Genomic DNA, 17,749 nt, shown 5'->3' on the forward strand with positions numbered 1-17,749 from the left:
GGCCGAATTTATGTAATATTATTTATTTTGTCCATGGAAAACATTGTCAAGGGTTTTCATGACTAATATTATTTATAAAGGAGTGTAGACGTATGAGTAAAGGTGTAGGATGTGTGTGAATTGACAAGTAGTGAACATAAACTATTTGCGAGAATATTTAATATTAGATTTGTTTGAAAGTCAGTTGTGAAGAGTGTTAATGATGATATCTTCAGTATGATAGTATACCATGGTCTTGGTCACTTGACATAGTGGTTCAAGGATAATTTATTGATCAAAAGATATTGTTCTTTCCAATTCAACTATTCCTTTCTCTCTCAGATGATAGTGAATATCTTGGCATCCTTCTGTATCTTGCCGTCAGATAGTGTTTCTCAATCCTAGAAGTCATTTGTATCTTTCCCTTAGGTTGTGCATTTTATTAATGGAAGTCCTCTCAAGAGCAATAGGATCTGGATACAACATTGTAATAAATTATATTTATATTGTGAATGTTATTCTCATTGTGTCTTTCCATTCTTGTATCTTTCTTTTAGTTTGTGCACCTTATTCATGGAAGTCCTCTCAAGAGCAATGTGATCTGGAGACAACATTGTAATAAATTATAGTCATTTGTATCTTGACCTTAGGATGTGTATGAATTGACAAGTAGTGTGTCTTAGTCCTACAAGTCATTTGTATCTTGCCCTTAGGTTTTGCACCCTATTCATGGAAGTCCTCTCAAAAGCAATGGGATCTGGAGACAACATTGTAATTATAGTCATTTGTATCTTGCCCTTAGGATGTGTGTGAATTGACAAGTAGTGAACGTAAACTATTTACGAGAAGATTTGATATTATATTTGTGTGAAAGTCAGTTGTGAAGAGTGTTAATGATGATATCTTCAGTATGATAGTATACCATGGTCTTGGTCACTTGACATGGTGGTTTAAGTATAAATTCTGGATCAAAAGATATTGTTCTTTCCAATTCAACTATTACTTTCCCTCCTAGATGATAGTGAGTATCTTGGAAACCTTCTATATCTTGCCCTCAGATAGTGTGTCTCAGTCCTACAAGTCATTTGTATCTTGCCCTTAGGTTGTGCACCTTATTCATGGAAGTCCTCTCAAGAGAAATGGGATTTGAAGACAACATTGTAATAAATTATATTCATATTGTGAATGCGATTCTCACCATGGCTTCCCTTCTTGTATCTTGCCCTTAGGTTGTGCACCTTATTCATGGAATTCCTCTCAACAAAAATGAGATCTAGAGACAACATTGTAATAAATTATAGTCATTTGTATCTTGCCCTTAGGATGCGTGTGAATTGACAAGTAGTGTGTCTCAGTCCTACAAGTCATTTGTATCTTTCCCTTAGGTTGTGCATCTTATTCATGGAAGTCCTCTCAAGAGCAATGGGATTTGGAGACAACATTGTAATAAATTATAGTCATTTGTATCTTGCCCTTAGGATGTGTGTGAACTGACAAGTAGTGGACATAAACTATTTGCGAGAAGATTTGATATTAGATTTGTGTGAAAGTCAGTTGTGAAGAGTGTTAATGATGATATCTTCTGTATGATAGTATACCATGGTCTTGGTCACTTGACATAGTGGTTTAAGGATAATTTCTTGATCAAAATATATTGTTCTTTCCAATTCAACTATTCCTTTCTCTCCTGGATGATGGTGAGTATCTTGGCAGCCTTCTATATCTTGCCCTCAGATAGTGTATCTCAGTCCTACAAGGAATTTGTATCTTGCCCTTAGGTTGTGCACCTTATTCATGGAAGTCCTCTCAAGAACAATAGGATCTGGAGACAACATTGTAATAAATTATATACATATTGTGAATGTGATTCTCACCCTAGCTTTCCCTTCTTAAGGATTTCCACATAAATTTGGTGTTCATGTGTTTGTTGTGCATTGTGCTTTCATGATTTAATACTATTGTGGTTATATAATTATGGTTTGAAGTTTACAGATTATAAATCAAGTTTTTTAAGGCCTAGATTGATTTACCCCCTTTAAAGTCCTATGGTGTGTTCAACAATAAATCTATGAAAAATAATTCTTATAAGACCCTACCTTAGTGCTATCAATTTTTCTTCGTTATTAGATTTTGTACTTGCATATTTAGCATATCCTTATATTATTCTTCCCTTATCATCCCTAACAACAACAACTACACTAGGATTCCTCTTACAACACCAATTGAAATTTAACTTAACCTAGTCTTTCCTAGTTTTCCTCCATCTCACATGTTTTCTTAAATTCTTTTTGGTGAGTTTGATTTTATCCATACCATAGGTAACTCCCACCACCTTCTAACATATATCTCAAGAAGGGTAAATGGTTGGATAGCACATTGGTGTTTCATATGATTTTTGTTCTCCTTGACTACATTCTTAGGAATTTGGAAAACCTCCTTACTATTCTCAATATCTTCTCTAAATATTCTATTATTCTTCTCTTTCCATATGTACCAAGAATGAAAGGGAGGAATATGGTTCCAAAAATTTATGACCACTACATGTCTAAAAGGACAATCATCTCTCTAAGTTTCAATAAATTTTCTAATAGTCTTAGAAAAAACAAAAAATGCATGCACACTAGGTAGCACATTTTCCTAGAAGTCCTTGGTAAATTTTCACTATAAGAAAATATGGTCAAATAATTCTTCCTACTAGCAACATATAATGCATATGTTGGCTAACTAGAACCCTCTCTTAATTAGATTATTTGAGGTTAGGATTTTCTTGTGGTTAGTTGTCCACCTAAAGTTATAAATTTTAGGGATAATAATATTCTTGTCCAAGACAATTTTGTAACTAAAAGTTCCTTGTTTGAAAGGTAATTTCACCCATAAATTAGGCAAAGAAAACTGAAAGAATGCTCGTAGGGGTAGGGGAAAATATGGCCTTGTCATTTTACTATAAGTTAAAGAACTAGAAATCTCCAACAGTTTCAATAAATTAGTCTTTGAGTTCTCACCAAGGAAAAAGAATTGTAGATACTTCCACTTTGGTTGTTCTTCACTCCAATCAACATAGTAAAAAAAATTTAACACTAAAATGTCAAGAGATAGGGTCAATAAATTACATGAATAAGGGGTTGGAATAAAGAGAAACCTAGGTATCCTTCCAAAAATTGATCTTAAGCCCATTACCAACCCACCATCTTTTACTTTTTCTTAGGATGTTTTTAGAGCTTAGAATGTTGTTCTAGATCACCCACCCTTTAGGAGGAGAGGAGAGTAGAAATTCATCTTCCCTAAGGTATTATTCTTGAGCAATATTGATCCAATCATTCTCTGAGATATCATATTCCAACAAGCTTTAGTAATAAGAGCTTTATTAAAAGGTTTTAGCTTCCTTAGCCCTAGACCTCCGAAAAATTTATATTTCCCAACCATATCCCAATTAAGTAGTTCCATTGTCTTCTTCTCCTCAACTCTTGTCCTAAAAAAATTCTTTTGTATCTATTCCACCTTATTAAATATGAAGGCTAGTATTTTGAAGATGGATAGGTATTAATAGATAGGGATATTTTGAAGTGCTACTTTCAGAATTGAAACTTCCCAGCTTGACTTAGTAGATTTCTCTTCTAGCTTGTGATTTTTTTCTATATTCTTTCCATTATATTACACCAATAATTATGTGGTAGATTTTTAGTTGCTAGATGCAACCCTAGATAGGTCGCTAGGAGAGTATCTTTTTGGAACACTAATATTTTTGATGATTTTCTCCTAAATATCCTTTCCTTGGTGTTGAAGAAATATAACACACTTTATTGTAATTAATATCCTACCTTGAGATTTGAGCATATTGGTTGAGAATCATCTTCAACTGTTTACCTTCATGAACTAAGAATCTAAACCATATTATATCATCGACAAATTGTTGATGGGATAATAGGGGGAATGAGGAAGTTGGTAGAACACCTCCTCTCTTAGTATAGATAATGATTCTAGCAATATTTCTTCCCAACACCTTAGCCTCAATGATGAACAAGGGGATGTAAGAGATCTCCCTGGCAGAGACATCTTTCACTATGAAAGAATCCTTTTACCATTCCATTGTTCAAAATGTAAAATATCAGAGTAGTGACACATTCTTTAATAAGTTGAATGGCTTTGTCTTGAAACCAAAACTTTTGGAGAGTAGTAAATAGGAAGTTCGAAGATATTCGATCATAAGCTTTAGAGATATCTATCCTGAATACCATCCTATTATTTTATTCTCCATAAAGTAGAGGATCTCATGGGTAGTTAGAAGAGCATTAAGAATTTGTCTCCCTTGCACAAATCCCTTTCTATTTATGCAAACTAGTCATGATAATATAGGATTGAGGCAATTAACTAACACTTTAGATATGATCCTATAGAAGACGTTGCAAAGCCTAATAGGCCTAAAATATAGAAAGCTATCAACATACTCTTTTTTAGGGATTAAGGCAATGGAGTTGTTCAACTATTTTAGAATCTTATATATTTTGGAGAAGTCCTTCACAACACCCTCCATGTCATGTTTAATTGTGTCATAGTACCCTTGAAAGAATGTCGAGGGGAAACAATCCAAACTAGGAGCTTTATAAGAATTAAAGGAGAAGATGACATTCTTGACCTCATCTTTAGATACAACATTAGTCAAGTTAAAGGTGTACTTATCAGTAAGTATATTGGGGATAAAATCAAATTTTTCATCCTTTTGGTCAATATCTCTAGAAACTTCCATGTAATAGTTCATACTTTTGATCGATACATGCTCAAACAAGAATGTTATCGTGTAACACATATACTGTTTTATCAGGAACTCAAGGGGGACACTATTTTAAGTATTTGTATATATGGATTACATATGATGCAATTTTTACTTAGTACACATGTAAATCAAATGAAACATGGGCCAACATGTCTTTTGCAAAAACTAAATATGAAAATTAAAATAAATTTAAAAGTTAGCTTAGATTTAAAGTAGTCAATGTATAGTTAAGGCATCACTCGTGGCTCAATGTAAAAAATTATGAAAAACATATTGTAAATAATTTATAATATCAATTAATACAAAAATAATTTAGTAGATATCTAGCATGAAATTAATTAAAAGTTAATAATTTATTTTGTTCATAAATACTTTGCTAAGGTTTGAGTGTCTAGGGCTCTAGTGTTCGTAAGGTGAATAGTTTTATAGGTAGGTGTACCATGCACGATAATATTAAGAGCTAGAATTTAGGTCATTTGAATGCAAGGGGCTAATATCAATTAAACATAACAATTTATTATAATGAATTAACCATTACATATTTGATATTTTTTTTATACTTTTCATGAATAAATACTTTTGGAATAATCTTTATTTTGTTTCCTATTTTTCTTCACCTTATCATTCAAACTTTGAGGTTATAAGTAAAATTTTATGGGATACTTCATTAGCATGGATGAAACTACTACAAACTTCACTAACACCACCTTCACTTGATTATTAGTTAAATTGGATTTATATAAGCCTATCAAAACAAAGGTTGGTTTTGAAGTCCTAAATCATTCTTGGTTCCAAGCTTTGATTTGTGAGGGTGTTTTCTTTCATTATAGACGTCTCGTTTTCATAGGTCATTTGGCTTCTTGTTGTTCTCACCTTAAGGTCCTAAGATCTTCCTCTTGGTGCAAGGATGTTATTTGTGAACATTTTATGCTTGGTATACTTTTTTTTTTTTGAGGCTCTCAAGTCACCTATTATTTGTTGAGTGGTGGCCCCTCCTCTGTCTTTACTACCCACTACATGTATTTTGGATTCTCCAACTTGTTTGGAGTGCGTGGTTATTGTGGCCCATATTCATCGTGTTATGATTTTTCTTCTACTTTTGGTCTCCTTGGTTGGGCATTCATATCCTTGCTTATTTCTCCAAAAGTGTAATCTAGAGAGGGTTTACCCTCCCTCTCTCAAGTCTATTGATTTTGAAGTTTTTTTCATTGATTGCAGTTCAAAGAAGAAAGAATGGTCATCCAAACATGTGTCCCAAACCCTAGTTAATGTTGTCCATCCTTTTAGATCTAATATTTAGATTGTGTAATTCTTTATGATACCCTTACTACAATTGTTCTTTTTGACTTTTTTTGTTCACCAACTTTATTGTAATAGAATTAAGACCCTTTAAAAAATCACCTTAATTAATAAAAAATAATTAACTATCTCAATTTTTAAAACTATATAATTTACCTGAATAAAACATTTAGAATCTTTATAATTATAAAATAAATATTTAATACGACACTATAAAAAAAAATTTAAAAATTATATCAATTTTTTTTTGTAAAACAATTATTAATCTCCTTCATTTATTCCTCCTTTTCCAAACGTTCAAGAAGACGCCTACTTTATTCCTCCACTAATACTGTTTGCTCAGGTTTCTATTCAAACTATTGTTTTGGCAGTTCTCTGTTTAGTGCTAAGTACTTTCCACGACACAATGGCATTCCTCTGCCAATGATAATGCCATCAACGACGTCTTAAACGAGCTGCGTGGAGAAGAAATACATAAACTGCTGAAAGCAAGAGAAGACAGATACGATAGCAAGAAATAATTATATTAGATTATTTCGAACACATGAATTTTTTTATTCATTCAAAAGTCTGACAAGAATTCTCCATCTATTATGTGATGGATGTTCATCCCTCCTCCAAGGCTCCCATTTTCGCTCAGGCGGGGAGGATTCCGGCTTTACATCTATCGATTTCATTTGCTTGAAATTGATGGATGTCGATACCTTGTTCCAACACTCCAATTTTCGCACAGGTTAGAATGATGCTGTTAAAGGTTGCAGAATCTGGCATTACACCTACCAATGGCATTTGCTTCAAAGTTTGTAAAGCCTTTTCAACAAATCCATTCTGTGAATTTCCTGCCATGAGGACATTCCATAAGAACACATTTCTTGGAGGCATTCTGTCAAAAAGTTCACTTGCCGTGTCTTTGCTTCCATATTTTGCATGTTCTGCAATGATTCGGCGTTCTCCATAATCTCTACTATGGCAGCTGCAATTACATCTGATAAAATTTCTACATCCTTTATCCTTAGATGGATGTATAAGTCCTTACATCTGACATAATTCCTCAAAGAGATGTCATCTCATGGAATGGCATCATTGCAATGTTAGGATGAAGAAACGAATTTAAACAGCAGATTAAAACAGAATTATTAACACACAACACAGACAAATGAGACACACAGATTTATCGTGGTTCAGCAATTACTTACGTCCACACTTGAAGCAAGGGACTCAATTGATTAATAACCAATCTGGTTTACACATACAGAGCTACAAGAAGCTCCAGAATTAACCTCTACAAATGAATTACAATCAGCTCTTAAAGACCTTGCAAGGAGAAGTTGAAGAGCCAAGAGTTTTGGCGGCAAGAGGAAGGAGTCCGTTGGACTTCACTTCCAACAATCTCCCACTGAAGACCAATGAACTACTGCAACAAGTCAATTCCCCCACTCAGTCTTGCTATCAGTTATTGGAAAGGTCGAGAGAAGCTCGGCAGAAATTGAACTTCTCCCACTTAACTACTTTAGTGAGCACATCAACTGGATTCATGTCGGTATGAATTTTATCTACATGAAACTTGCCTTCTTCGACCATATGGCGAACATAATGACTACGAACATCAGCATGTTTTGACTGTGGCTAAGATGTCTGATGTTTAGTCATAAAAATGGCACTACTGTTATCAAAAAACAAAGCAAACTCTAATTGCTTCAACCCCAACTTGCTTAACAAGAGTTGCAACCATACCATCTCTTTTGCTCCTTCAGAAAGAGCTATGTATTCAGCCTCCACAGTCGATTGAGCAACTATATGTTGCAATTTTGAAGCCCAACTAATCGTTGCTCTGACAAATGTGAAAGCATAAGCTGAAGTAGACTTTCTTTTGTCTAAAAAACTGACAAAATCAGAATTGGTAAACCCTTGCAAAACTACCTTGTCCTTTTCAAACCATAAACAAAAATTAGAAGTACCCTTGAGATACAGCAAGATATACTTGACCGCCTCCCAATGTGATTTTCTCGGATTAGCCATAAATCTTCTCACCAATCCCACGACATGAGCAATTTCCGGTTGAGTAGACACCATAGCATACATGAGACTTCCAACTACAGATTTGTATGGAATTTTATCCATAAACTCCTTATCTTCTTGTGTTTTTGGACACAATTGAAAAGACAACTGAAAATGGGAGGCTAAGGGTACAATAATGGACTTAGCATCCGCCATACTAAATCTGTCCAAAACTTTTTTAATGTAGTTTTGCTGAGATAGTTTGAGTTCTCTCTTTTTCCTATCCCGAAAAATAGTCATTCCTAGAATCTTCTTTGTTGCCCCTAAACCTTTCATGGCAAATTCCTTTGCTAAGTGAGTTTTCAATTCACTCAAAATCTTCATGCTTGTGCCGACCACTAGCATATCATCCATATAAAGGAGAAGAATGACAACAATGAGAGAAAGCAAGGATGGAACACAAGCTTGAGGAAAGGGAAATCGAGGAGAAGAGAGCTATTTTGGAAAGAAAGAGGATGTTAAATAGTGAATCGAGTCCATCCATTCCTTTTCCTGATCGACATCCCATAATGCATTGATCTGTTGAACACAATCTTGTTGAACTTTCCAATAAGGTTAAATTGTTCAACCTCTTCCCCATCCCCTAACTTTTCTGCTCCTTCAAACTATATTGCATGGTGCCAGCATATGGTGCCATCCTCGCATATTGCAGCCCAATGCCAAGTGAACCAAGTTCTAGTGATGAAACTGAAGGTGATGAGAACAAGGTACCCATTGCAACATCGAGGGCATTAGCTACAGGGCCAAGAACTTACTTGCCTCGCTATTTCAAATGAATTCTAAAAAGACATATGTCATAGTGTTTTTTGGCTTTCTGATTTATAGTTACACATAAGAACTGCAAATATATGTAATGAAGACATTGATTCGACATGGATTCTGCTATCTTTTAATATGGCTTTCTAATTTACAAGTAATGGATGATTGAGAAATTTGTAAACAAGTCTAGGTTTCTTTTTTGTTTCCAAGTATGTGCATTTCATATGTTTTGTATGCTGTTGCAATTCACATGTAATGGGATGATTAAGAAAAGGTGTGAACAACTACATGCTTCAGTTTTTATCAATTTGAAGGAATCAAGTTTTCATTTCTTTGCAATAATCATTTTTGCACAATTGAGTTGGGTACCCCAAATCAAAATCTTGCGTACTGACTCGGCATAATGCTACATGTTCTATACCCATTCATGGGAGTGGTCAAAATTATGCCACTTCGGTGCATTGATCGGATTGTGGTTGGGCCCACACCATTAACCATTTAATATATCCGTCAATTTTGAACGGGGTTGCCGCATGGCATTGTTGTACATGCCCACCCAATCCACCAACCTCTCCATCCAAAGTTTCCTTGTAGTGGCATTAACTATGCATCACTTCACCTTGTATGCAACTAGCTCCTCGTGTGTTTCTACCATAACAACATTCAATACGCCTACCTCAAACACATGGTTTTCAGCTTACAATGATTGATGTCCATGATCCACTCTAGCGAGAACACACAACCGTTTAAGGACCTTAATGCTTATGAATTGTGATGCACAGACCATTGAATGTGAATGTTACAGTGCAACATAATTAAAGACTACAAAGGTTTCAAACGATGTCATGTCCTCATTGTTTAGGACTATGAGAATTGAAATATCAAGACAAAGGAGGTTTTGTGCATGCAACACATGTTTGATTATGTGGATTGTACTTAATTGTTCAATCTGCCAAGGTACTTGTTTAATTTGTGCAAGCTCTGTGGGATCTTGTTCCAATTGTAGACAACTTTGCCTAATCAACACATTACAGGTGAATGGATTGGATAACACACAAGGACTTTGTGAGAGATTAGTTTGTGGACCTTCCAAGTTCTAGCCCCCACCTCTAAATGTGTTTAATTTCTACAAGTTGTGCCCTCCTGATATATGTACACATACATAATTTTTTATCTGGTGTAGCCAACTCAGCGGACTAGTTAGCCAGCAGTCAAAGTTGGTGAGTGGGTCCACGTGGTCTACCACGTGTTACCTCAAAGTTAGGGTGCGCAGGTTTTGGCTCGTCCCCCCTATGCACATACAAATATGTACATGCAGAGATCTAGATACATACGTCTATATACAAGCATATACATCTCTAAATGTACATACATACATGCACATACATATAAAAAAATACATGTACATACATATATGGAAATACATGTAGATACATATATGTATACAGATGTACAGATAAATGTGTATACATGCACATACATATATATACATGTCCATATATTGAAGGTTTTCATTTTAAGTTGTAATTCATGTAGAAACATGCATGTACATACAGACATGTACATACATACATGTACATACACATTTGTACATACATATGTGCATATACATGTCCATACATATATGCATAAACAAGTCCATACATATATGCATATACATGTCCATGCATGATAAATGCATGATATATCAAACTTGGTTCGAAGGGCTTCATTTTTAGTTGTAAGTCATGTAGAAACATACACATGTACATACAGAAATTAACATACATACATGTACATACACATTTGTACATACATATATGCATATACATGTCCATACATATATGCATAAACAAGTCCATACATATATGCATATACATGTCCATACATGATAAATGCATGATATATCAAACTTGGTTTGAAGGGCTTCATTTTTAGTTGTAATTCATGTAGAAACATACACATGTACATATAGACATGTACATACATACATGTACATACATATCAACATATACATGTCCATACATATATGCATAAATGAGTCCATACATATATGCATATATATGTCCATACATAAATGCATGATATGGAAAACTTGGGTTGAAGGGCTGCATTTTTAGTTGTAAGTCATGTAGAAACATACATGTACATATAGACATGTACATACATATATGCATATACATGTTCATAAATATATTCATATACATATCCATACATAAATGCATAATATGTCATACCTGGGTTGAAGGGTTTCAATGTCATTGTTAATGTTTAAGGGTTTGTATTTCATAGTTAATGTATTCAATTTAACAATTTACTATTTATAAACGAAACATGGTAACTATTTACAAAGAAACATGGCAACTGTTTATAAATAAACATGGAAACTATGGAAGTGCACAAGTAGAAAAGAAACATGTAAAGTATTAGTTATTTCATTTTTGAACACACTAAAGGAAATTGGGCACTCATTGAGTTAACAATACATAAACTAACATGGAAACTATTTAGCAAAAAAACAAATAAGTACATTCAATGAATCTAAACAAGTTACATTGAAAAGGTTTGAAACCATTGCAACCTTTCAACCCTCAAACAATGTAGGAGAAATAGAAAACCCTTAAACCAGAAAGGAAATGTGATGCTTGAAATGGAAATGAAGAATGTATGAATATGAGGGTGAAATTTTGAAAAAATGTACATTTACAAAAGACTTTGCATTTGAAACCCTGAAAGCCTTCTACATGGTACGGTTTAAGTGGAAACCATTTAAGATCAACAGTGTAAAATAACTATAGGTAGAGTGAAAAAGAAACCCTCAACCAGTTACATTGTCAAGGTTTGAAACCATTGAATCTTTTAAACCCTCACCCAGTGCATATTTAGAGCGAATCCTTTAAACCCTCAAACCATTCAAGCATTGAAAGCATTGAAACCATTCAAGCTTTGCATAGTAAGAGTGTTGTAAGGGTTTGAAACCATTCAAGCATTGAAAGCATTGAAACAATTAAAACATTGAAACCATTGAGACCCTGAAACATTAACTATGAAATTTAAAACCCATTAATAGTGATGCTCGAAACTGAAATCCTTTAAACCCTCAAACAATGGAAGTGAAATTGAATACCCTGAAACCATTAAAGCAATATGATGGTCGAGATGGTAACCAATAAACCAAAATATGAAACCCATACACATAAACAGTTAAAAAAAAACCATACGCAAAGTTAATTTGAAACCCTCGACCATTCAACTCAGCAAACCATTGAAACGGATTGCAACCTTTCAAGCATTAAAAGCATGAAAACCTTTGAAACCCTAAAACATTAACTATAAAATGTAAAACCCATTAACAATTATGCTCGAAAGAAAAATCCTTTAAACCCTCAAACAATGGAAGTGAAATTGAGTACCCTAAAACTACTAAAGCAATGTGAATCTGAAACCAAACACCATTGAAATAAAATAAAACCATATGTAGAGTGAATCTGAAACCATAGACCATTCAATTTTGCAAATGAGTGAAAGGGTTTGAAACCATTCGAGCACTGAAAGCATTGAAACCATTAAAAATTCGAAACCATTGAAAACCTCAAACATGAAGAGTGAAATTTAAAACCCATTAACAGTGATGCTCGAGATGCAAATTTATAACCTTTTTTAGCAATGTGCCAGTCGAAATCAAATACAGGCCACCAATTTTAATAGTGATTCATGAAATGAAAACCATTTTTTTTAGAAGTCACCATTAAAAACATAGTAGAGCTTGAATAGAGGAGTATGATTCCCCTTTTGCATGTATTTATGTTCATGAACACATCATTTAGTGTTCAGAAACAAAAAGACTTGCCAAAACGTAGCTAGACATGCAAACAAAGTAATGGACAACATAAAACAGTGTCAAAAAATTGTAAAAGAGTAAAGGAAAATGTCAAAAACAAAGTGAATGAAATTGGTAGGCCTTAGGGAGGAGAAAATCTCCCCTGGGTCGAAGAGGGCTGATGACTTTGAGTCCCATACCAAAGGCATCCTATCCTCATCGCCATCGAAACTTGCAAAAACCACAAAAAATGGAAGTACAGAGGAAACAATGAAAAACTGAAACCCCAACAAAAATGAGAAACCAGGTAAAGCGGGGAGAACACCAGTCCTTGTACCTAGCAAAGGGTGTGTACGTTATAGCATGTTAAGAAGAAAGAAAACTACATAAAACATAATAAAGCTAATTAAACTGCAAACATTATTTTCCTCCTTCAATTTGATTGTCCCCTAGTTTGATGTGTGCTTTCTAAATGGTAGGTACTTGATTATTCTCCATGATAGTGAATGCAAGATGGATTAAGCTAAAATGAGATGCAAAGATGGTTGCTAAATGGATGTGAATGTGAAAAAGGTGAGTAAGTACTTCTACATTACGAGGGTATGAAAATGAGAGGTTTAAATAGGCTTGAATGAGAGATGGAGATGCATAATAATGAGGCATATGTCCTTGAGAAGGGAAAGTGTCATGGATGAGAATGACATGTGTCCTTAAGAAGGACATGTGTCATTGGAAGGAATGACATGTGTCCCTGAGGACACATGCCCATTTGGGAATAAGACACCCAAATTGGAAGGTTCTATTCCAAAATAGATTACAAAAGAGAGATATTCTCATGTTTAGGATATTTAGGATGCTCTCCCAAGAAATGTATGCATAAAATTATGAAAGTAATCTAAAGAGACTCAAAAGAAGAACTAAACAATCAACAAACGCATATTTCAACCACACTCAAGATTGGGATGTTAAGAAGAAAGAAAACTCTATTAACATAATAAAGATAATTAAAGTGCAAACTCTATTTTCCTCCTTCGATTTGATTGTCCCCTAGTTTGATGTGTGTTTTCTATATGGTAGCTACTTGACTATGCTCCATGATAGTGAATACAAGATGGATAAAAGCTAAAATGAGATGCAACAATGGTTACAAAATGGATGTGAATGTGCAAAAGGTGAGTGTGTGTTTTTGTATTATGAGGGAATGAAAATGAAAGTGGATGGATTGTGAAGGAGAATGAGAGGTTTAAATAGCCTTGAAAGAGAGATGGAGAGGCATAAGAATGAGATACATGTCCCTAAGAAAGGCAAGTATCATGGATGAGAATGACATGTGTCCTTAAGAAGGACATGTGTCATTAGAAGGAATGACATGTGTCCTTGAGGACACATGCCCATTTGGAAATGAGACACCCAAATTGGAAGGTTCTATTGCAAAAGAGATTACGAAAGAGAGATATTATCATGTTTAAGATATTTAGGATATTTTCTAATGTTTTAGGAAATTTTCCTCAAATTCATGAGTATTTCCCAAATTTTAAAAAATTTGAGATATTTTAGGAATATGCACACATATGGTGAGGGTTATGGGATAAGGTTGACTATAACCCTATGGTTAGCTAGGTAGGTTAGGCTAGAGGAAGGGTGAAATTCAATTAATTAATTTATTTTAATTACCAGTTAATTTATCAAAAGCAGACAATAGCATAATTAATAAGATTAATTAGCTAGAGGAAATGATTATCAATTAATTAAATAATGTGTAATTACTTAATTAAAGGTGCTTGGGATAACTAAATTGATTTAAATAAATTAATCAAATTTAGATGTCTACACCTAATCCTTATTTTGAATATTCAAGTGTATCACTTGTGTCTTTCATGTATCCTACTTTTGGTATTTATGACAAATTTTTGAATTAGACCTATCCTTTATGCACTAAATATATTCCATTGATTCTATTATCACTTTTCTACACTTTGCATAATAAAGGGCTATTAGTCCATGCTTTTTCTTATTAAAATAAGTGAAAAAGGGCCACAACCCATTATAGATCAAAAGGATAAACCATCATAACTAGATTGGATCCCAACCAGTCATAGAAATAGAAAAACAAGACTCCCAACATAGAAACAACAAAGATGGAACCAAACAAAACCATAGAAAATGAAATAGAGAAAAGATGTTATAGACCAAACATCTATATTAGAGAGAGACTAATTGAAAAATATTTGAGAAAATAATAGGTCTACTCTTGAAGTAACCAAAACACAAAATAACCAAGCAGATCAATACCAACCCAAATAAAGAGAAGCTCTTGAAAATGAATTTTGGGGCCCAATAGTGAGCTAAATGGGGCAATCTGAGTTATATGAGTTGAGAGGGATCAACTTCTCTTCTTTTTAGTCTATTTAATCCATTTATTTTCATTATCATTTAGCTCCATTTTGCAAAATATAGTCTCTTTACTCTATTTTAGTCAATTTAGTTTCTCTACAATTTAGCTATATTTTACATAATATAGGCATAATCAGTTTAGTTACATTATCTTTTAGTTGAATTTTGTATAGATTAGTCTTGTTAATTTGTTTTAAGTCATTTAGATTCATGTAACCATTTCAACATTGTTATTATTTATTTCAATTATTAATAATTCCATCTATAGGTACATTTATATCATCTATTATAGATTATATTTCTTTTAGAAATCATTCACACATATCCATAATATGTCCAAATTTATATAATCATCTCATAAACATGATCATCATATCCTCCATCACACATTTTAGTCCTATCATATAGATAAAGTAGCACTATTCATACAAATATTGTCTCATCCTACATCATACATAATAGACACATATACATCCATCACATCATAAGCATACATAGCATTTTGTCTAGCATAGCATATGTCAATAATACTACATAAACCATAAATTTATAGAATCATAAGAATATCATATACACATCACATCACCATCAAATCATCCACATATACATATAAATAAAAGTTCATAATATTTATTACAATCCATAAAACTACATCATAACACATATATACATACACATAATGGTTGAAAAATTAGTTAAAAAAATATCAAAATTGGGTCCATCCTATCAGGGCTAGTTGGTGCTATCACCTTCAAATTATGCATGTGACGTTAAGCCTAATAACATGCTCTTGATCATCTGTGTCCCCTAGGTGGTGGTGGTGATAGCCCTTCTTATGATGGTCCTAGTGATTGTGGTGGATGCATCATTGATGTTTATGTATGTGATCTTCTTAATCTAACTGATTGGGAACAACTCCTCACTGATCCACACCTAGTTACATAAGGTGACACCCTCTATCCTAGTGACAATACCTACTCATATAGGTCCCTATAGTAGGTGGTCTCTCTTATTTCTCTAGCCAAGTCAATAGATAGTTCTATTATTATAGCTAACCCACCCCCATTTCTCATTATATCATCTCTTTCTTGATACAGTCTTGTCACATCTACAACGTATGTCCTTTGCTCCAGATCCCAAGTTTCATAGCCTAACCATAGAATGTATTTATTGATGGTTATGATATCACTCTCCTCAACCACCCTATCCCTCTCAATAGCCAAGATATCTCACTCTATAAGTAGTGTATTAATTTGGCCCTATATCCCTATGATTTGCCTCTACTACAATTCTATCTAGCCCAAATCTACTACTAACCTCATTTTCATGGACCATCAACCCCTCCTACTCTTCTTAGTGCAGCTAGTGATAGTCCATGTGGTGTGGATAATGGGTCTACACATGTTAACAAGAGTGACATGTTTATTTGATCTCATTTTTTTATCTTAATGTTTTTCCATTTATTTTATGTTTTTTGGTTGATATTGATATAATTATGGTCCATTTGAAAACAAATTTCATTGCATATATATTTTTTATTCTTTCTTGATAGTACTTAGTGTTTATCGCCTTGTTGATCATAATTTCATGGTCTTGTTGGGTTGTTTACCCCTTAGGTTGGTCATAGTTGAGAAATTTTGTGGCATCTTTCAAAGTTTTCTCCTATGATTCCTTTTTAGTCCTTCTTAGGTGGCTATTATGAGTTTTGGGGGTTGTTTGGCCTTTTTTTTCCTGAGAGCTTGTTCCTTTTTTAGGTAATTCCCTAGATTCTAGCCTCTAAGAACCACTAAGTTTTCTTATCTTTCGATTGAGATACTAGATAATTACGGTCTTTGTCTTACAAGAGACAATTATATGTGTATCCTTGTAGCCATTAGTCTCTTGGAGTTCTAAGATTTGTAATCTTGAGTGTCATTCCTTTGTTGAGTGAGTAGTTAGATGGAGATTCTTAGCAATGTTAGCCATGCTAGAAAATGAGTTTGACCACTTATTGCCAATCAGACCCCACAGTTGGTCTTTACCCTCAATTCCAAAAGCATGTAGTGGTGGTAGTGTGGTTATCTCTAATGTGGTTACATAGGTATTGAGTGGTATTCAAATATCTTATATACCCCTAAAGATGTGTGTGGTGAGGTTGAGGCCTAACCTTCATGAGTGACTAGTGGGTTGATCTTGTAATTGTCTTGGGTTTGAAGGATTTATTACTTGGTGAACCATATTCTTTTCTCACATAAGATTGTAGGAGTAAGCCTAATTTTAGTGGGTGAGTATATATTGTCCATCTTGTTTTAAGTTTTGAGGCATGCTCCTCAATATTGTTTTTCAACCTTATGTTGAAGTATGTGTTGCTTGTATTTTTATTGTTTATCATGTTGTGAATGGGAAATCTTTGTTGAGATTCACCATTTTCTTTCTGACTTATATTCTTTCTCTACTTGGTGTGTTTGGGTCACATGTATTTTTTAGCTATAGTTTAACAAAATATTGGTTATTTTTGTTCTACAGGTAGATGCATGGTTTAATTTAATAAAATTTAATTAATTTTTGTGTGAAACATTATTCATGTGTGGATTAAATAAAATTATGCTTTATGGTGTTTAATACATTGAGTTTTATAATTAGATGATGATGTACAACTTTAGGTGTTAATGATATATTGTTCTTTGGCTATATATGAATTGAGTAGAATT

This window comes from Cryptomeria japonica, chromosome 7 (genome assembly GCF_030272615.1).
Source record: "Cryptomeria japonica chromosome 7, Sugi_1.0, whole genome shotgun sequence".
In the NCBI taxonomy this organism is placed as follows: Eukaryota; Viridiplantae; Streptophyta; class Pinopsida; order Cupressales; family Cupressaceae; genus Cryptomeria; species Cryptomeria japonica.